Raw genomic sequence first — 6733 nt, 5'->3', positions numbered from 1 at the left:
CTATTATCTACATGGATTACCATTGAACTTTAAAAGCTCCAAGACAATATAATGTATTGGTATATTTATTTTTTTATATATTATTTTTTACTTTTTTGTAAAAAAACATTTTCATTCTCCCTCTTCTTGAAAATTTGCCATGCAGTGAAAGCCGGTCAGAAATCCTTTTTACACATCTATATTAAAATATGCTTTCAGTTTAGCATTCTGCCTTCTTCTTATTTTTCATTTTCCTATTATTTCTCCACGTGCGGTTAACACAACCCCACTATTTACTGACTTATATATATATATATATATATATATCTCAAATAGGTAAAAAGACACTAGTTAGTCTTTCTCTTCTATACAAACTACACTCATATTTTTATAAAACTAAAGCATTGCTAGTTGCTATTGGTCATTCCAAATCTAGCCTTGCATGTACCTGAAAAGCTTTATATAATTGTTTTAGTAAAATCAATTTATCCATTACCTTCAATAATACTTTCAAAACAGCTTCATTGCTTAGACATGGATTTAGATTTAAATTCAAGCTGATATTTTCTCTTTCATGAAACTAATGAAGGCTTCCAATATACTAATGTTAAATTTAACCATCATAGATCTGTCCTAAATAATGTTGTTAAAAGTGTTTCCATTAGAATTTGCAATCTATTCACAAATGAAGATATCTTCAATAATATATATAACTAGGCTCCACTTAGCTAGTGGTTTCTCTGATAAAATTTCTTACAGAGCACTCTGTAATGTAAAATAAGTTTCTCCCTTGCTAAGCATACTTCAAATACCTATGATTCGCCCCTGGTTTTGCATGAGATTATCTCTGTATACACAGCACAGATGAGTCAGAAACTTCTCTTACTGTGGTTGATTCTATCCAACTAAAGCATTCTGGATGACAGTAGGAGCCAAGAAGGTCTATAGCTGAAACTGCCATCTTGGTTACTAGTTAAATCTCTGCCTAAACTTTTCGTTAATATTCTAAAGTCTAATTTCTCCCCATTCAAGATAAGAACTACTCCATACTTAATACTTCCACTATGAGGTTCTCTTACTCAACTACACCTAATCTTGGTTCTATAACTGACAGAAACTAGGCCTTATCCGTAACTACCCTGGAGTAGCTTATAATAGTAAGTTCTAACACTGAGTATAATAATTGTTGTAATAATAATCCTCTCTACTATAGTAAACACAAAGCCAGCAATTAAGAAAGGGCTTGTCAACTGCATTGACCCTAGTGCTCAATTAGTACTTATTTCATTGACTCCAAACGGATGAAAGGCAAAGTCAGCTTCAATGGATTTTGAACTCAGAATGTAAAGATGGATGAAATATTGCTAAGCATTATCTCCGGCGATTCTCCAAGCTCGTTATCTTTGTTACTAATTTTGATGATGATGATGATAATGATAATGTGACTGAAGTTGAAGGTAAAATTAGAAATAAAAATTTAAAAATTACCTCAGAATTACAGTGACATTAGCATTAACACTACTAATGCTAAATAATATTAATAAAAATTATAATTATAGTAATTATAGTTGTTCCAATAATAAAGTGATTGTAGATAATCATATACTTGTTAATAGTAATAATAATAATAATTTCATTTTTGCCACAAAGGCAGCTTGTGGGAGGTGGGAATGAGTCGATTACATCAATCCCAGTGTTTGACCCCGAAAGGATGAAAGGTAAAGTCGACCTCAGCGGAATTTGAACCCAGAACGTAGCGATGGGTGAAATACGGCCATGCATTTTGTCCAGCACGCTAATGATTCTGCCAGCTCACCACCTTAATAGTAATAATAATAATAATAATAATAATAATAATATTGATAGTATTATTAATAATAGTATGATAAATTGGAATATTAATAAAAAAGACAATTGTTAATGGTTATTTATCATGTGATACAAATAATAATTGTAGAATACCCAACAATTGTCCTCTGAGAGTTCATTACTAACAACACAACAGAAGCATTGTTTATACTAAGCACTTGAATTTGACTAAAGTATATACTGGATTGTTCACTGATTTGAAAAGATGCTTCTTAGTTCATTTTCTAATATTAAATTTAAAATCACCCATTGCATGAGCAAATTATGTCCATCACCTAAGGACTAAGAACATTTCTTATGAGATTATCTAGTCTATTCTAACAAACTGGAAGATAGTTGAACTACATGCAATTTGTGCAGCAGGGAATCTCTGGAAATATTATGGAGATATAATGGAAAGTTGAATTTTCTAAGACAGCAGGACACAATCACATCCTGCAGACATTGCTTTTCCAAAATGTTTTTACTATAGATCAATATACTCCAACACCATTAGATAGCTATCATCTATATTTTAACCGAATACCCTCATCTTAGGTTCTTGGATATCCTTCTTCAGCTGTTTTTCTTATAATTAGAGTAATATCATACCTTTATACCTATGGTACCTTAAGTCTTCATAAATTGTAAATTATATTTTATATCTATTGTCCTATAACTTTCATGGTTTAGCACTCTATATATATTTCTTCTTTTACCTTTCTTTTTCTTTTCCTTCATTTTTTTTCATCCTATTCTATTACGATGTGTAATACAGTTTTTGTAGCAACTGTTACTTCTTATTTGCTTACTCTTAGAAAGTATGAGAAATGGTTAATGTTTCCTTCGAACTTTGCTTTTTTTTTTTTTTTTTTTAAATTTTTTTTTTTTACATTTATTCAAACTCCAAAGAATCCCTTTCAACACATGGCTATGATGCTCACCCACCACTTCTGCTCATAATCAGAAATGCACATACTGTCAGCCACTAAAGGACATGTTCTAGCAACAGACAAGCAAATCTGTGGTAATGAGCAGAATATTTGCTTTAACAATATTTCTGCTTCTGCAACTCAACACTGAGTCTGTCTGAAATGTAACGGAAAACAGGTCGTTTTCAAATAACTTCCAGGTAATAAAAGCAAAGTTTGAAGGGAGTAATAATCATTTCCTTTGATTTCTAGGTAGAAACAAAAAGAAAATAACACTTACTGGACCAAAGAGGAATAAAAAAAAACAAAAAAAAACATTAGTTTTATTTTTCTCTTCATTATTTAATTCTTGACATTTTTTACCATGCCTCCTGCTCTGCATAGTCTATACTCATGAATACTTATAGTGTATTTAGGCCACCGAAAACTGTTCTGCCACTCACTTAGAAGTGGAGCCTAAATTGTTTTTCTTTCTTTCATGCCTTGATTTCGTCTTCTCCAAATTTTGATTTATGACATGTTTCAATTAGTCTGATTCTTTATAACTGATCATCACTTACCCTTTCTTCTCTGTTCTGGATGTGTTTGCTTTTTTTCCTTGTTCTTTCATTTTCCTATAATTTTCTCGCCTCTACTCACCCTCACCCACTTCTGCTACTATCACTATTTATAAAACATCGTCACTAACTGGCATTTCTTCCATCATTTATTGATGGTGCCATACTCTTAAAAACAAGTGTGTTAGATAAATCACATTCTGCCATACCTCTTTCAACATCTGAAGGGAAAATTTTGGGGTTCAAAGTCTTTTTCTATTTGTTTAATGTGTATTACTAACTCAATATGCACAGTCATTTGCATAATACACATTATCACATCAGCCAGTTGCTAAATTTTTTGAAACGTGTAAAGAATTATCTAGGAGTACTTTTGTTTTGGTTGTTATATTTATGATTATGTTTATATAACATCTATCTCTTTATTACACTATATTTATATATACGCATATTTATCTATATACATATATATACACACACACATACATACATATATTCACACATGCATACACACATATATACATACACATATACACACACATATATATACTTACATATATTACATATATACACAAACATTAATATATAGAGAGAGTTAGTCTAGATGAGATGCAGTTTGGTTTTGTGCCAGGGAGAAGCATCACCGATGCTATATTTCTGAAGAAATACCTAGCCAAAGAGAAACCTCTGTACTTGGCGTTTGCTGACTTGGAGAAAGCTTTTGATAGGGTCCTCTGATCACTTATCTGCTGGTCTATACGAAAACTAGGGATAGATGAGTGGTTGGTAAGAGCTATACAAGCCTTGTACAGGGACACTACTGATAAAGTGAGGGTGGGCAACAAATATAGTGAAGAATTCAGGGTACAAGTAGGGGTTCACCAACGATCGGTCCTCAACCTCCTCTTGTTCATCATAGTCCTCCAGGCAATAACAGAGGAATTCAAGACAGGCTGCGTCTGGGAGCTCCTCTATGCTGATGACCTTGCTCTTATAGCTGAATCACTACCTGAACTAAAGAAGTTCCAGGTATGGAAGTAAAGTCTAGCATTAACCTAGCAAAAACCAAAGTCTTAGTAAGTAGGAAGGCAGATAAATCACAAATCCATTCAGGTAAACAGCCCTATTGAATCTGTAGAAAAGGTGTAGGTAGAAACTCCATTAAATGCATTCAGTGTAAGTTTTGGACACATAAAAGGTGCAGCAACATCAGAGGAAGGTTAACAGGTAACCTAACTTTTGTATGTGGAAGGTGCACACACACACACACACACACACACACACACACACACACATATATATACACACACACACACACACACAACAGGCTTCTTTCAGTTTCTGTCTACTAAATCCACTCACAAGGCTTTGGTTGGCCTGTGACTACAATAGGTTGCCAGGCAGTGGGACTGAAACTGGGACCATGTGGTTGAGAAGCAAGCTTCTTGCCACACAGCCATACCTGTGCCTGTATGTGGAAGTACATTTTTATTGCACCAGCAACACTAGTGAAGTTTCTACGCACCCTGCAAGTCTAAGAAGCCCTTTTAATTCAGTAGAGCTACAATAGAGAAGGAGGCAGTTTTTTTATATGGGGAGAGAGATTAAAATGAGAAAGGTTCAGAATGGAATATATCTCCTGCTGCAGAGGAGCTCACAGCTATTCACTTTATAAAAGAGAGGGTGAGAGTGACTGGGATGGAACAGCAAAGAGATTTAAAAAGTGGAAATGCAGAGTGAGGTAGCACCCTCAAGATACAAGGTGAGTAGAAGTGAGTTGAGATAGGAGAACTGGAAGTGTGTGTGGGTAGAGGTTGTAAGAGTGCATGGGAGAGTGAGAGATGGTTACAGATAGAGAAAAGATGCAAGGGTGAATATTATAAAGAATTGAGTTTTAAGGGCAGGGAAGAGTAGGTAACAACTGTAGAAAAATGGGTTGGCTTGAAGAAGGTGTGAGGGAGTAACCAATGATACATGAGTTGGGGGAGGGTAAGAGAGTGGAGATGATAATGCAGGAAAGGATGGGTGTGGCTTGGTGAAGAGCAGCAGAATAGTAATAATCATGATACAACCGGCAGGGGAATAAAGAAACGGGATGGGAGAAATGACATGTGACTGGAGAAGTTGAAAGACTGTGGAGCTGAGATAATGAATGATGGTGGAAAAGAGATAATTTGATGGCCCAAGAGAGTGACCAATGTAAAATATAGATAGAGAGGACAGTATTAAGCATAAAAGATGGCGAAAAAGTAAAATGGTTTTGAGGAGTAAATGGTATCAAGGAAAAGCAAATGAAATATGCCGATCTGCTCACACTGAATTACAGCAGCAAAAGAGTATTGAGTGAAAGAGATGATGGGTATTGAGAATGTCTTGAGGAGGAAATTGGATGGATTGTCTGTTGTGCATACATGCGCACGCACAAATTTGCATTGAGATAGGCAGGTCTTCTTGAAAACTTCATATCACTGGTCACCCTAGACCTTCATCATCTCCTCTGTGAGGTCCAATGCCCTGAGACCAACCTTCACTTTTTCCCATGTCTTTGTTGGTATACCTCTTCTGCAAGCTCCATTTCGCTTTAAATATCCTTTGCCTTTCTAGCAATTTATGATGATACTGCTATGCCAGTCATTGTGTATGACACTTTCCTGTATAACTTGATGAATTATCATGGTGGTAATTAAATATCCTATTGTACTAGATATTTCGAGTGTCTACAACCCTCCATGGTGGATCCACAGCTTCCCTTTCTTCACGTCCTTAACTGTTTTTTATACCATGCTACTGTCAACTTAAATTGCTGGCCCCTTTGTAATGTCAGCATAAGATAGTCCGTTTTTAATCCATGCATTCTCCATATGCAGCAGCCTTTCATAATAGTACTTCCATTCATTTTCTTACCCTCCATAACAATGGTGAGTTTGCCTTCATCTTTCCACACATACAATCATCAAAATTTATGTATATTTTTTATACATAAATATATATTTTTATATACATAAATATATTTTTTATACATAAAGGTGCAGGAGTGGCTGTGTGGTAAGTAGCTTGCTTACCAACCACATGGTTCCGGGTTCAGTCCCACTGCATGGCACCTTGGGCAAGTGTCTTCTACTATAGCCTCGGGCCGACCAAAGCCTTGTGAGTGGATTTGGTAGACGGAAACTGAAAGAAGCCCGTCATATATATATATATATATATATATATATGTGTGTATGTGTGTTTGTCCCCCCACCATTGCTTGACAACTGATGCTGGTGTGTTTACGTCCCCGTAACTTAGCGGTTCGGCAAAAAGAGACCGATAGAATAAGTATTAGGCTTACAAAGAATAAGTCCTGGGGTCGATTTTCTCGACTAAAGGCGGTGCTCCAGCATGGCCACAGTCAAATGACTGAAACAAGTAAAAGAG

The 6733-nt window shown here is 35.3% G+C and overlaps 1 protein-coding gene across 6 annotated transcripts in view; it reads right to left on the bottom strand.

Annotated features, from left to right (window-relative positions):
• LOC106876365 (receptor expression-enhancing protein 1) overlaps positions 1–6733 on the bottom strand; it is a 189950-nt gene that overhangs the window by 36129 nt on the left and 147088 nt on the right. The gene's annotated exons all lie outside the window — the stretch shown is intronic.

The sequence above is a fragment of the Octopus bimaculoides genome, chromosome 14, assembly GCF_001194135.2.
Source record: "Octopus bimaculoides isolate UCB-OBI-ISO-001 chromosome 14, ASM119413v2, whole genome shotgun sequence".
Taxonomy (NCBI): domain Eukaryota; kingdom Metazoa; phylum Mollusca; class Cephalopoda; order Octopoda; family Octopodidae; genus Octopus; species Octopus bimaculoides.
Note: the sequence above shows the minus strand (reverse complement) of the source record. Positions and strands in the feature narration are given on the sequence as shown.